Source organism: Lissotriton helveticus, chromosome 4_1 (genome assembly GCF_964261635.1).
Source record: "Lissotriton helveticus chromosome 4_1, aLisHel1.1, whole genome shotgun sequence".
NCBI classification, from domain to species: domain Eukaryota; kingdom Metazoa; phylum Chordata; class Amphibia; order Caudata; family Salamandridae; genus Lissotriton; species Lissotriton helveticus.
The window spans coordinates 1,884,253,005-1,884,269,729 of record NC_136063.1 but is presented as its reverse complement, the minus strand read 5'-3'; positions in this window follow the sequence as shown (position 1 = coordinate 1,884,269,729).

Below are 16,725 nucleotides of genomic sequence, written 5' to 3'. Positions count from 1 at the left end.
CTCTACTCTACTTTACCTCTCGCGGCCCCCACTACGCGGGAGCCGCTCGTCTAGAGGTTTTTTGCCCTGCGACCTTGTCTTTGCTACAGGAGTAGCCTTGCTGACCGTTTCTGCCCGTGTTTCATCCGTTGAGGAGAAGACCAACTGCGTGGCCGCAGAGGAGGTGAGAGGCGCGGCCCCGGGACTGCAAGGACCAGCATTCACCATCAGCAGCTGGGTCCTCTTCCCGCGTGAGCCGCGCCCCCTCCCAGTGCCCGCCTCCACCCTCCTAAATTGAACTTAAGCAAGTCCTACAACGCGCATCGCGGGACGCGCGCGGGACGTAGCCCGGGGAGAAGCCCGGGCCAAGGGTGGGCCCGTCCTAGCCCGTCACAGACCGGAGAAGACTGGGCTGGGCCCACCCCCCTAACAACTACCATAAGGTAAAGCCCCGCATAAGGACCTGCAAGCCGCCCACAGAGGGATTTAACATCAACTAGATCATCAAAAAACCCACGTAAAACCTACCCGTTCACTCAATTAGATTAAAAAACAGAATGTCTACAAGAAGCACTAGAAGCAATACCAAAAAAAACATGACGAGCGCAGTAGGCCCCATCGACCAATTCATTACAAAAGTAAATCAAACCATAGATCAAACTGTACTGTTGATTGAACGTCGAGTTTCATACGAACTAGATCAAGCCAGACGCTCATCAATGGGAATGATAGCACAGGCACAAACTCCGAAAGTCCGATCACAAAATAACATCAATTCGGAAATAAATGCTGATATACATGCAATACCAAACACGGTTGATCTATCAGTGTCCTCTCAACTGTCAGACTCACAACTGACCCAGGGCCTTGAGCAGACACTGGACATTTTTTCCAGCCCTCAGCCAATATTAAACGAGCTAACACAGGTTGAATCAAGAGGAACTAGGGAAGGAGCAATTCCGAAACTTTTGCAATATAAAGAAATACTTTCTAAAAAGCCTACTGACACTGTGGAAACACACACAGATCCTGACTCACTTTTCACACCGTATAATCCAAATACCGACCAAAGTCATTGCAATATTAAATCCATCGTAATTACAGAACCTAGCAGTAACATTAACCCAGACGTACTCATAGTCGAAGATCGCAACGACAGAGTTAATTCTAAGCAGACCCGCCAAGAAATTGTGGCCTCCCACTCAACAAGAAACGTTAACAACGACAAAGTACAATCATCATGGCTAGAAGAAATAGCGGAAATAGTGAAATATCACTTACAACCCATTCAGAAAAGCTTATAAATCATAGAAAAGCAAGTAGCCACGTTAATTGCTACTTCAAAAATAGCTCCTAATTCAAGAAACAAGGATCTCTTAATTTTGCCTGGATCGAAGGCCACACCAGGGAACGTTAAAACTACAAGTAATCCACAACAACTATGTAAAAGAGTGGCTACTACAAACACCATCACCCCAAAAACAGGAGATCCACCAAACAAATTAAACAACTCAGTTCCTCCAACAAAAACTAAGATACCTCAAGAAACTACCACAACTGCTCCCGTACCGCAAAAACAATCATCAGTAAACGCACTACCAGCAAAAGCTCCATCTACAAATACTCCTCCCACACCACCTGTACAAAATAACTCACGTCACGATCATACACAGAGACAGATTAATAAAGTAGAACGACCAAACAAAAGACGTCCAAACCCAGTAAACCTTCCACCGGAAGCAGCACCTTTCGTAGTCATAATAACAGGAGTCCCAGAACTAAGTAATGATACAGACGAACCAACTTGGTCTTTATTAAACAAAACCCGCCACTGGCTGAACATTAACAGACCCAACCAATTAAATAACATCACAAGAATTACTACAGTGAGAAGGGTCTCTTGGATAGGCCCCCAACCAAAAACAATCCCCGGGGACTGTATAATAGTTAACCTTGAAAACCCCCGCGCAGTGGACTATATATGTTCATGGGAATCGCCGGGAAACAATGCAGGGATGGATGTAAAACGCTTATCCTTCTTTTATCCCCGACAAGTCCATCGTTTTGAGGACCCTACTCGGCACTCAAATTGGTCCTGGAACCGACCTGACCATGGAATAAATAACTGGAACCAGGAAGATTGGGGCCACGAATACAATCAAAGGAACTGGCATCAAGGAGAATGGAGGCACGACTATAGACACCAGGGTGACTGGAAGAACTACGGTAGGAGGGCACCCCAACCCCCCTACAGGGAATCCTGGACCGGAATACCAACCTTTAATAGTTACAGCTGCCTAGATATGGTAGACTGACCATCAACACAGAATTACATCTCGACTTTTCGGTTAAACACTAGAGCTCACTCAATCTCCTTAGTCAACCATCCAAAGAGCAAGACGCCCAACAAAGCTTCAAGTAAATCAAAACATAGATCACACGACTTCATAGAAAAAACAAAAACCCAAACCATGGCAAAACAGGAAAAAGAGTCTCAACGCCGACTAGAGGAACATATTAGATCCTCGATTTCGACACAATCCGTCCCAAACAAGCAAATAAATACCCCACCCTTGAACCTCGACCTTCCTCTTACACCATCGGAAGAAGCAACCATTGTCCTGTCGACGTCACCTGTCAACACCAGTAAAATCCGCGACAGGAACATGTTATTCTGGAACGTGGCGGGACTAGCAACTAAACATCTCGAAAAAAGTTTCTTAGAACTGGTCAATTCAAACGACCTAATCTGTCTTCAAGAAACATAGCTTAACGACTCAATCCACCTTCTGGGATTTAGAACATACTTTTCCCAAGCAATAAAAACAAACTCAGGGAGAAGTAAAGGCGGCCTAACTACATACATTTCTAATCTTTGGCCGTGTCGCGAAACAACGCCTGCAGTACTCCATCAGAACTATCAGATCATTAATATTAAAGGAATTAATCAAGAGGTCTACAGCATCATCAACTTCTACAATAACTTGACGCCGATGGAATTGATCAAAGTTTTAAGTGAAATCTCTGAGGCAGTAAACGACTTGAAAATAAAATACGCTAAAGTCTCACATTCACTAATCTGGGGAGGAGACTTTAACCTCCATATATGCAATAGAAGCAATACCTCCACCTGTGGGATCACAGACGAACAAGAAAATTCACTAACTCACTTCGTCCATACGGTGGAAGGTACCAACATGCAGGCTATTATGTTTGAGCTAGACATAGGGTTCGCGAACTTGATAAAGACGCCCATAACCCAATTTATTTCAACCTTCCATGGAAGAGGTGCTGAAACGTTAATAGACTACATTTTGGTCTTCAACAACAAAGCCAAACGTATAAAGTCCTTTGAAGTGGACAGTAACGCACTCAGTGACCATTTCCCACTCAGATTGACGTACCTAGAACTCGACCATCGAAACGACACAGCTAAGGCCTACCCTGGCCTGCTCCAACAGGAAGCTTTAACATTAGACAGACTAAATGGTTACACTCTCAAGTGGGGCAATGTAGACCATGAATCAATCACTGCAAGAATAATTAAAAAATGCAGGAATGAAATTGATAAATGCCTGGACTCTTTGTCAACTCCCACAGAGATCATGAAAAGCTATAAGGTAATAGTGAAAACCGTAAGTAATGAACTAACTAAATCCACCAAACGAAACAACGTACCAAGAAAAAGATGGTTCAACACTAACTGCACAAAGGCTTACTCTGAACTAAAGAAAGCCTTAGCAAAAAAAGAAAGAAACAGAGAAGAGGTAATTAAACTGAGGAAATCCTATACGCTGGCAATCAAACAAAGAAAAACGGAGTTAAGAGCAAACCTCTGGACCCAACTGTTAAACAGCAGCACCTTAAAAGACAGCACAGCCTTTTGAAAAATAGTTAAGAGTCCCTTTTTAACAGAAAATAACGACGGTCCTTCTTTGGACGTAGCTATAAACGCTGAGGACTGGGTACAAAATTTTTCAGGGGTCTTCGGAGAGGTCAAACCCGGGGATCCAATTTCGCCTGTCCCTCTCCCACCGGTGAAATACCCAATAGAAATACAGTTTACCATCAATGAAACAGAGAAAGCCATAAAGATCGCAAAAAGTGGCAAAGCACCAGGACCAGATTCGGTTCCCATGGACCTTTACAAATTTCTACCAGATTTATGGTCTCCCCTTCTAACAAAAGTATTAAACGCAGCAAAGGATACCGAACTTCCTGATTCTTGGTCAACATCGATCCTGGTGCCCATTTTTAAAAAGGGCAGCAGAGATAATCCGTCTTGTTACCGTCCCATCTCCCTCCTGGACTCAGTCGGAAAGATGGCAGGGAGGATACTGCTTGACCGACTCCAGGAGTGGTCAAAGGAACATGGAGTACTCTCAGACCTACAATACGGGTTCAGGGAAGGTCTGAGCACCGTGGATCAAGTTCTAAACCTAACATTATTGGCTGGCAAATATGTAACAGTAAAAAAATCTTGCCTACATATGGTTTATGTCGACCTTACTGCAGCATTCGACTGTGTGCAACATTCGAAACTCTGGTCAATAATGCTGCAAATGGGGATCGAATCACCAATAATCGACTTTCTGCGTGAACTATACACTGGAGCCAAGGGAAAGGTACGATTTGGGACAGCTGGTCAATTAACAAACAGCTTTTCAATACAGAAGGGGGTCAGACAAGGGTGCGTGCTGGCCCCTTTTTTATTATTATTTTTTTTTATTTACGCTTTATACCAATGGTCTTGAAGCTGCAATGTTACAGGGTGTAAAAGATCTCCCAGAAGCTGGCCGTCGGCAGATTCCAGCATTATTATACGCCGACGATGCGGTAATTCTCGCACGAACTCCAGTCCAGCTTCAACGGGCATTAAACAACTATTGTACCTTCATGACTAATCTAAACTTAAAAGTGAATATAAAGAAAACCTTCGTGATGCATGCTGGCATCAAGGGGAATAAAGTGAAGAAAATTTATGTGGACAGCCTGCCCCTTGAAAGAACTAAAACGTACCCCTACCTAGGTATTACCATCGACGAGACGTTTAAATGGAAAGAAGCACTCACATCCCGAAAGTTATGTCTGATAAAAACAGTTGGCGCTCTAAAAGCTTTCTCTCTTCGATTGGGTAAAAAAAAAACACGGAGATGATAAAAATCTACAATGCAAAATGCATTAGTACAGCCACTTTTGGAGCAGGAGTCTGGGGAACAACAAATGTTGACCAATTACAGATAGTTGAAAACTCTTTTCTAAAATTTTTACTGGCTGTCCCAAAGAGTACAACTACATTTGGATGCCATCTGGAACTTGGGGTGGACCATATCTCTGATATCATTAAGATCCAGCCTATCATGTTATGGCGCAGAATATGGGTTACGGACGAGTGTCAGCTCACAAGAGCAATAATCCAGGACTGCATGAAACTAGAAAACATGTCAAAGATAAGATGGCTGGGATATGTAAAATCCTTTCTTTCAGATATTGGTCTCCAAAGATTTTTTGATGAACCGCTGTCAGTAATAGACATAACAAAAAAAGAACTAAAAACTCTCTGTCTGTCGCATCTTTCCCAACTTCGGATGATGAACGAAATAAGAAAGCCAACAGTCCAACACTGCCTATTAATACAGTTGGTCCCAACCATCCAACCGTACTTGCAATACGATCTGTCACAATTCGAAAAATTACTTCTTACTCGTTTTAGGTTTATCCTCTATCACTATATGGTTTTATTCCCCATCCAGAACGTTTGGACACAAACTGCATCAGCATGTCCCTGTGATTCAACATCTTCACAGTCCACAATTCACGTTCTCTTTTTTTGTAAATTCTACGTCCCATTACGCAGGAGGTGGATATTACCTGTATTGAAAGCTATGAAAATTCGCAGATGCCGCCCTGCTTACTTGGCATTACAATTTCTGGAAAAAAATTTAATGACAAAATCGGTGGCACAGTACCTAAAATTATGTCTTAGGCACCGTTCGAACTTACAAAATAACAACGACCTTTCTATCTAAAAAGTATTCTTTCAGTAAAATGCTTCTTTTTTAAGTATGATTTTAGTATTGAATGAATTCAATGTTTTTTAAATCTTTACTGTATTTTGTACTTTTATGGTTCTTCACAAATGGAAACCGAATAAAGACGATTTGATTTGATTTGATTCAGAACACAAAATATTATCTAAAGAGATTTCCCAATACTATATGCAGTTTGTAGATCACATTGACCTGGTAACATGTCTAAAAACAAAGAACCCTATGTAGGAAGGTGATAAAGCTTAGCTCTATTCATATTTATCAACATCAGTTTAATTCACATATTCTGTTAAAGCATCATATTATGGAAAAAAGTCTGATGGTCATGTTCGCTTGGTTTGAAGTCTATTCTCGGACTGCGACACATCAGTTCAGAATACTACCATACATATCACTGGTGTTTTAATCGAGCAAAAAGATATTTAAATAATAAGTGATCACCATAATCTAGTTATAATTCACAAGAAGAAATACCTGAGAGTCTATAAAAGCGAGAGAAAGGAAAAAGAAGAAAGAGAAAATGGGAAGAACCTACCGATTGACATTGTCAAACGTGATGCGACAATAATCCTCGTGTTGTAATAATGTAATATTTCGTTTCTATTTAGTTTCGGACGCAGAGGAGCAAAATTATATCACCAAAACTCATCCATATGGCTAAATCAATTGGTGTTCATCAAAGTATTCACAGGCTGAATGGAGTAAGAGAGTATATTAAATAACCTAATCTACAGAATATGAATAGACACACACAAAACGCCAACAAAATACAAACAGAGCGTTAAATAATGATTAAGTCCAAGGAATATTGGGGCACATGCATCAACCTATTTAGGAAGTGCAAACGGTGCGAATCGGTAAATTCGGCCGTTTGCGCTTCCTAAATACGTTTTTGGGATGCATGAAACAATTTTTCAAAATTGGCTTTTTTTTGCATTTCCTAAAAATGCGAATGCATTTAAGGAATCGCATTTGTGCGATTCCTTAAATGCAATGCATCAATTTTTAAAAAAATGCGAATTTTTAAAAAGGAAGTGGAAATTAACACGAGGTTGACCCTCATGTTAATTTGCGAAAATCTTTAAAAAAGCACAAAAACGCATTTTGGAAAGTGTCATGTTACAGACACACTTGTCCTTAGGACATGTGTGTGTGAAACATGCACTTTAAAATACATTTCAGGGGTGCAGGGGGGGGTCCTTTGGACCCCCCTCTGCACCATTGCAATGCATCAAACAAATGGGATTCGCAAAATAAAAAAGTGCAAAACGGCATTGATTCCTATGGGCCTTTGGGCCCATAGGAATCAATGTAATGCCATTCCTTAATTGCTATTCGCAATTAAGGAATCGCAAATACCGAAAATTAAGAAATCCTAAAAACTTTTAGGATTTCTTGATACATAGGATTTTGCAATCCCTAAATTGCGATTCCTTCATTTTCGCAATTTAGGAAATGCAAAATCCTACATTGATGCATGTGCCCCATTGTATATAAAGTAACACAGGCCCAACATACCTCAAATATGTAATTTCTTTTCCCAAAAGGCAATGTCAGTCGTGACCTTATAAATGTAACGACAAAATTTTTTTCGGTCCAATTCATGAAGTATCATATGAAATGGTCTCCTAATTAAGAGAATAAAAAACAACGATGTTTGTCATAAGAAAAATGGGACAAAAGAACAGCTATATAGTTATTTATTTGAGTTTGTCCAAAAACGACAGAAATAAAGTTCTGTCATATACGTAATCTTAGTAAATCACCCGTGTTGTTAGCGTTCTGTGTGTCAGGGGATATTTAGAAATAAGCAGTGCTGGATACCAAAAGGCAAGGTAGACCTTGCCTTTTGAATCATGAGTACTGTACAATTTTCTACCCACAACATAGGTATCGTATCACGAGTTAGACACAAAGTATAAATGTTAGGCCCTCTTATGTTAGGTTGGCGGCAAACTGTTATGGTTAGTGATATGAGTATGTAATAAATTATGTATGGTGATATAGTATTTGATGATTGATAAGTAGTAATTATAGATATAAGTCAAGAAATATAATGTTTGTATTGTTTGTTATATTTATTTGCAGATCATTAATTGTGACTCCTGAAGAAGGCGTTTTCGCCGAAACGCGCGTCGAGTATTTCTTCTTCATTTGTTTATAGGCACTTTGTGAAAATTATTGTGATGTCTTTTTAATTAATTGTTACAATGTATTTTATGTCATTGAGCACTGTTTATATATGAATTTTATAATGTCTATTAAAAATATGTTGAATTTTTATGTATGATTATGTTATCTTTGCACGCCAGGTCCTAGCTATAAGTGGGTATCATTACTTGTTGTCTACTACTAAGACTGCCTAGGATTTTTGCACACACCCCACTCTAACCATTTGTGGCAATACGTCACAACAGTACGTAAATAACTGTTCACTGTTGTGAATTAACTTTACCGGGAGGAGCTGCTGAATTTCTTCTTCCTTTTTGGGGACCTGTCTGCTGCTCGCCGGACCCGCTGCGCGGGTCCCGCTTCGTGGATTGAAGGAGCAAGCACAACAATTGGGGGTGATCACTGAGGGCACCAGAGGCGAGGGCAGGACTAGTTGCAGGGCTGCGAGCAGTGCCGCAGGGACTCCATCTCTCAGGAGTCCCTGCATGATTTAATCAACTGCACCTGCTCTCCCTGCTTGCACCGCCGCCCCCGCCCACCACGTAGTGAAAAGCCCAGTCCCTCCTATCATCGTGGGACACTGCTGTGAATTAACTTTACCGGGAGGAGCTGCTGAATTTCTTCTTCCTTTTTCGGTACCTGTCTGCTGCTCGCCGGACCCGCTGCGCGGATCCCGCTTCGTGGATTGAAGGAGCAAGCACAGCAATTGGGGGTGATCACTGAGGGCACCAGAGGCGAGGGCAGGACTCGTTGCAGGGCTGCGAGAAGTGCCGCAGGGACTCCATCTCCCAGGAGTCCCTGCACGATTTAATCAACTGCACCTGCTCTTCCAGCTTGCCCCGCCCACCACGGAGTGAAAAGCCCAGTCCCTCCTATCATCGTGGGACACTGTTGTGAATTAACTTTACCGGGAGGAGCTGCTAAATTTCTTCTTCCTTTTTCGGGACCTGTCTGCTGCTCGCCAGACCCGCTGCGCGGGTCCCACTTCGTGGATTGAAGGAGCAAGCACAGCAATTGGGGGTGATCACTGAGGGCACCAGAGGCGAGGGCAGGACTCGTTGCAGGGCTGCGAGCAGTGCCGCAGGGACTCCATCTCCCTGGAGTCCCTGCACGATTTAATCAACTGCACCTGCTCTCCCTGCTTGCCCCGCCCCCCGCCCACCACGGAGTGAAAAGCCCAGTCCCTCCTATCATCGTGGGACACTGTTGTGAATTAACTTTACCGGGAGGAGCTGCTGAATTTCTTCTTCCTTTTTCGGGAACTGTATGCTGCTCGCCGGACCCGCTGTGCGGGTCCCGCTTCGTGGATTGAAGGAGCAAGCACCTCAATTGGGGGTGATCACTGAGGGCACCAGAGGCGAGGGCAGGACTCGTTGCAGGGCTGCGAGCAGTGCCACATTACACTTACCAGTATTGTCTTCGCCAGCAGCAAAAAGATCAGTGCATTGTAAAAGGAAGAGATTTATTAGTTCTCGCAGTGGTTGTCACCCCAGAACCTGTAAGAAAATCAGAAGATTTGGTATTAGAGTGAGTGCGCCCATAAAGGGAGTAGGGGCGGGTGCAAGTTGTCCTCAAGAGGTTATGGAGGGTGAATCCTCAGACAATATAGTTGTAGAACCATCTGGCGATATGATTGTAGTACCTGATGAGTCCCCTCCCAATGAGACCCTTTCAATCATTATAATAGAAAAAATGCTGAAATCATTGTTGCTCCCGGTTTTAGAGAGAGTTAAAGGGATGGCTGAGCAGATGGACAGGTTTGAACAGGTTACCCTGGATAATTTCTACTCCATAAAATCTCTAATCAAGCTTCACTCTAGAATTAGAGAGGGTGAACCGGGGGGGGATTCAATCGGTCGGGCGACCTCCGTTTCCCCACAGGATCTATCTACTGCATCTGAACCAGCCAAAGGGGTGTCAACTGCAAAAGCCCATGCAGCATCTGATGCAACCACTAACGAGGGTACACGGCTTCTGGGGCCGTCCACAATGAAGGCAACAGAACAGCGAAGCAAGACAAAGCCCAGTAGTGCCCCTGCTACGAAGCGCATGCGATCTGAGGCTCCTAGCAGCAATGGCCCCGTTAATCCCAGAATTCCTGACACTAACAAAAGATCTGAGCAAGTAAAACTCAGAAGAACTAGCTCTACTCATTTACCTGGTATCCAGCCTAATGTGCCCCCAGCCTAATGTGCCCCCATCCAAAGAGGTTCGTAAAAAACGTCGAATGGATCTACCACCAGACTGTCAGCCCTATGTTGCCATTCTGACGAATATACCACCCCTGAAGGCTGACCAACCAGAGTCCTACCAAATGCTAAAAAACAAAACCATGTATTGGCTAAGGACAAATAGACCTTTGCCAGGGGAACTTGACTGTTTGATCCTAGGTGTTAGAAGGATAGAATGGGTAGGTTATGGGAATAAGCAGTTTGAGGGTGACTGTGTGGTGGTCAATTTTAAGGACATCGGGGTTGCCCAAACAATCTGTAACCAAAATGCGGGGACTGGCGGTGCTGGCATCGGGGTAGTCGATTTGACTTACTTCTACCCGAGACCCGTAGGTAACCCATATGGCATCCAAACAGGAGGTAGACGGATGCACAACTTTATCTTTCCCAAGAATCACTTTATCCCCTTACCTCCCCAGCCAGCAGCATGGCCAGGGCCATATGGGAGGATGCCAGGATACTGAAACAATACTTTCCCTGGGGTGGCTCCGTCTCGATTGAGTCTGGGTTTAGCGCCAGAGCCATATGTCTTTGGCCTTGGCCTTGATGATGAAAACCCCCCTCCTACCCCTGCTTTATGCAGCCCTCCAACTAATGGTTTCACCCCGGCTGTAGGAAGAGCACCTTGGGCACTAAATGAGAGGGAGAAGCTATCTAGTCCCATATTCCGCGGCGAGCCTGCTGTGGCGGATCCAAATTTAAGGATTCTCAGCTGGAATGTTGCGGGCATTCTGGGGAAGCTGGCTCTTCCTGACTGGAATACCTTTGTGGAGGGCTACCCTATTTGTATTTTCCAAGAAACTTGGAGTAGGGAGCCTTGCCATAAGGTGGGTTATTCATCTTTTTTTATACCCACAGAGTCTTCCTCATCGGGGAGGGGCCACCCTTCAGGAGGCCTCCTTGTATGGGTAGCTATCTCCCTTGGGTGCCAAGTTACTCAGTATGTGTCTAATTCTAAATCTATTGGGCATGTCAATAAAAGGACTTCGGGGGGGGGTTGACCTTGGATATTTATAATATTTATGCTAGGGGCACGAAGGGAGGCATACACTCACCCATAGTATCAGGGCTGGAGTCTCTACTTAGGCAGCGCCCTGCTTGTTCGCATGTCTTGGTCGCAGGAGACCTAAATTGTACGTTCGAGCCCCTCGGCCTGGAGGACAGCCTGGGAATTACCGAGGATGACATACGGAGAGGGATACCCCCTCTGACTATACCCCCCATCAGGAGGTGGACAAAGGTGGTGATCCAAATTAACTGGGCTGTTAATGGAAGGACATTGTCAGACCCTGCTGGAGCCCATACCTACAACAGGGTGAACCATACGTCCAGGATAGATTATATTGTCCTCAACGTAAAACTTTGGCCCTTCCTGCAGGATATGGAGGTCCTCTCTTCAGTTGAGAGCGATCACAATCCCCTCTCTCTTACTCTCTGTCCGTTGGGGACTGGGATACAGGGGCGCCCACGTCCCTTTCAGTGCCTACCCCACAGGAAGTACATCCTTCTGAATTGTGGCAGACGCCTGAAATGGAGCAAGCTTATTATGGATGAAGAGAAAGTGGAAGCAATTGTGGCTCTTTTAGACGCAGCTCAGTCCAAAATGAATTCTTTGACTCCTCTCTCAGGAGAAGCCATAGTGATATTTTGTGATACAACCTTAGCCTTGAGCAACCTCTTCACTCTCCCATGCAAGGCCTCACGAGCTGGTAATAGCAAAAAGTGGCCGAATCCCCCTGGTTGGTACACTAAAGAATGCAGGGGGAAAAAAAATGACCTGATCATTGCTGTTAAAAGTAAATCCCAGGTTGCGATTAGACTAGCTAGGAAAGAGTATTCCCGGATTACGGCTGCAGCCAAGAGAGAATGGGAGGACAGGTTCTGGTCAGATCTTATCGACGCAAGCAAGGGCAGGGACGCTAGAAGCTTCTGGAACCTTATAAGAGCTAGGGATAGGCCAGATAGCACTCTGCTGACATGTAATATCCCTGCCCAGAACTGGTTCGACCACTTCTCTACTCTCTACACCCCTACTGGGCTGGCTTCTAACAACATTTTTTCTGTAGCCATCTGTGCAGGGGGTAGCGAGGATGTTTCTTTTTCCACCAGAGAGGTGGAAGATGCAATTAAATCATTGGTTCCTCTTAAAGCAGCAGGGCCGGATGGTATACCGGGTGATTTGATAAAGGCTAGCCCTAAGGAATGGGGGAAGCTGATTTCCTCTCTACTCAATGCTATCAACGGAGGTGCGCCTGTGCCAGATTCCTGGAAGGGGGCAGAGGTTGTTCCGATATTCAAAAAGGGGTGCCGGGACAACCGTGCTAATTATAGGCCAATAAGCCTTATTGACTCCTCCCAAAAATTGGCAGGGAAGGTGATTTTGAGAAGGGTGCTCCAGTGGGTGGACGACAATAACATTCTGTCGGATCTCCAAGCCGGTTTTCGTTCAGGAACCGGGACTATCGAACAGGCCTTTAGACTTGCTCTCTTGTATTGGAAGGTGGTGGTGCTGGGCAAATGCAGTCTATATTTTGCCTTTATAGACCTTAAGACTGCCTTTGACCTGTTACCTAGAGAGGAGTTGTGGAAGGTCTTAGCAGAACTAGGGCTCCCTTCGTGTATTCTATCCCTCCTTGTGAGACTGCACGAAGGTAATTTTGCACAGGTGCGATGGGGCAAGAATGGCGAAAAAACTGATAGGATTCCTGTAGGAAGGGGTGTCCGTCAAGGATGTGTACTAGCTCCCACTCTGTTCTCTCTTTATGTGAACGGAGTGGTAGAGCATTTGCTAAGACATCCCTCCGATGTTCCTTCCCTGGCGGGTAAAAGGATTCCCACACTGCTTTTCGCAGATGACACCCTGCTTATTTCAAAGTCCCAAATGGGCCTTCAGAGCCTCCTGAATAATTTTCAGGAGTTTTGTTCACTGAGGGGGCTGGTAATCAACACTGATATAACCAAGTATTTGATTATGAATCCCCCCAAAAATCCAGGGCGCCCGCCAACTTTAAATTCTGTTCCATTGGAGAGGGTACCCGAGTTTGACTACCTGGGCATCCGCCTTAATGATTCGCTAAGTTGGACTCCACATATCAACAAAATGCTCATTGGCCATAAAAGAGTGGGTGGAACATTACTCAAGGAACAACGCTCCACCACAAGTAAACCTATAGCCCCAGTGATGGAGATTTACAAAGCTAGAGGGGTTAGCGCTGCCCTTTATGGGGCCGAGTTGTGGGGTACTTGTAATTTGGATGTGCTTGCAAAATCGGAGAGCAAATTTTTGAAAGATCTGATGGCCCTCCCGACGAGCACTCCAACTGTCCCAGTGTCCCTTGACTTAGGCTGTAAATCGATCAAGGATCATGCGCAACTTCGCCCCTTGCTTCTCTGGGCTTCACTGTGGCGGGTGCCGGAATTAGCCTCCTATGCAGAAGCGCTATTAGAGATAATGGCAATGACAGGCTGGTCTAGGATTAAATGGTTGAGGGATATAAAATGGCAGCTAGTGGATATTGGGCTAGGCGAGGCTTGGGCATCGAGATCTGCCCCTCCCAAAGCCGTGATTAAGAAATTGTATTGGGATTGGGTCTCTTTCAAACTACTCTCAGACCCAAGCCATTGTAATTCCACTGTAGCCTTCTTGGGGATTAAAGATGTGGTGGCTTATGAACCCTACCTTGACATGATTTCCATCTCTTTTGATCGTACCCTGTACTTTAAGTTTAGAGTGGGAACATTACCAGTAGGCGAACTAGTTGCCCTTTGGAAATCCCCTAATCAGATATCCCCCTCTTGCGCATGCTGTCCCACTCGTGTAGAGTCGGTAGTCCATGTACTATTCGAATGTCCGGATTATTGTGCGCCCAGGAGGCGATGGCTTAAACCCTTATGCAGACTTTTAGGCACCCGATTTTGGAAAAGGGGGGTGGTGATGGACAGAGTTTCTGAATGATGCAGAATACTCTTACGAAGTCAAGAGATCATGGTTTTAATCCATCACCGTTTTTTAGCTCACTGCACCATCCCAGCTCAGAACCTGGCTATATGCAAATTAGTCTGTTCCTGTCCCAGTGCATGATGGGAAAAGGGCAAACCAAACTACCAAGCCAATTCTTATACTGGGAAGGAAACAAGCTTCCGGGGACCGGTTTCTGGCATCACAGCCTTCTTCGGCCCGGCTTGCTTGAATCCTGATGGTGCAATGTGCAAGGGACTCATGTCTGAGTATACCCTCCCACACATAGTGTGGATAAAACCGATTTTGGAAAAGGGGGGTGGTGATGGACAGAGTTTCTGAATGATGCAGAATACTCTTACCAAGTCAAGAGATCATGGTTTTAATCCATCACCGTTTTTTTGCTCACTGCACCATCCCAGCTCAGAACCTGGCTATATGCAAATTAGTCTGTTCCTGTCCCAGTGCATGATGGGAACAGGGCAAACCAAACTACCAAGCCAATTCTTATACTGGGAAGGAAACAAGCTTCCGGGGACCGGTTTCTGGCATCACAGCCTTCTTCGGCCCGGCTTGCTTGAATCCTGATGGTGCAATGAGCAAGGGACTCACGTCTGAGTAAACCCTCCCACACATAGTGTGGATAAAACCGATTTTGGAAAAGGGGGGTGGTGATGGACAGAGTTTCTGAATGATGCAGAATACTCTTACCAAGTCAAGAGATCATGGTTTTAATCCATCACCGTTTTGAATCCGAAACCGGTCCCAGGATGCTTGTTTCCGGTCCGTCTGCGCCCGTCCACGCCTGGCCCGTGCCCAGCGCCAGGACCCCTGGCCCTCCCCGCCGAGGCAAGACGACCCGACTGACCTACGACGCCGCCACTCTCAACGCACTCAATGCCGGCCGGACCCACGCCTGCTGCCGAGCCACCCCGAGACGCACCCACGGACCCTTCACCTGCTGAACCTGCAAGTTCACCTGCCTCCGAACCTGCCCCGCACCCGCCAAGACAAACACCAGCAGCAACCACCTCAAGTGCATCCTGATCAACACCCGCTCCGTCCACAGACACGCCGTGGAACTCTGGAACCTCCTCGACGCTACATCACCGGACGTCGCCTTCCTCACGGAAACCTGGATGAACGCCTCCTCTGCACCCGACATCGTCATCGCCATCCCGGACGGGTACAAGATCATCAGGAGGGACCGCATCAACCAGACCGGAGGTGGCATCGCCATCGTCCACAGGAACACCATCTGCATCACGACCGACGCCAACGACTCCTTCGCCGCAGCCGAACATCTCCACTTCCAGATGCACACCGACCCTAAGACGACCCTCAGAGGCACCCTCGTCTACAGACCCCCGGGACCACGCACACAATTCAGCGAAGACATCACAGACTTCATCAGCCCGCACGCCCTCCCCTCCACTGACTACATCCTCCTCGGGGACCTCAACTTCCACCTGGAGAACAACAAGGACCGCAACACCACCGCCCTGCTGGAAAACCTCGCCAACCTGGGACTCAAGCAACTGGTCAACACCCCCACCCACTACGCCAGCCACACGCTTGATCCCGTCTTCTCTTCCAGCAAGTACATCACCTTCAGCCACGCCACCGGACTCCACTGGATCGACCACAGCTGCGTCCACTTCAGCTTCAAAAGATCCACGACACACCACCACACCACCACCCGCAACAGGTACCTCACAGGAATTGGAGCAAGATCACCGCAGACCAGCTCACCACCTCCCTCAGCCAGAGCACACAACGGACCCCAACGAAGCAGCCCGCAACTTCACACAGTGGCTGACCGCCTGCGCCGACGACCTCGCGCCACTAAAGAACCCTCCCAGCAGACCCTGAAGCAAGAAAGCATCCTGGTTCACCGACGACCTCAAGGACTCCAAGAAGACCTGCCACACCCTCGAGAAAGCCTGGCTCCTCGACCGGACCACCGACAACATGACCGCCCTCAAACACGCTACCCGCAAGCACCACAAGCTCATCCGCACCACCAAGAAGAAATCCCTGAAGGAACGACTGGACAACAACGCCCACGACAGCAAAGAGCTCTTCACTATCGTCAAGGAGTTCTCCAACCCCAGCACCGGCACCAACGACATCACTCCGTCACAAGACCTCTGCGACTCCCTCGCCTCGTTCTTCCACCGCAAGATCGCCGACATCCACAACAGCTTCGGCGCCCCACCCACGCCCCCAACCGTCGAACCAACGCCCCCCACCGCCACCCTCCGCACCTGGACCACGGTGACCACCGAAGACACAGCCCGCACGATGAACACCATCCACTCCGGATCACCGACCG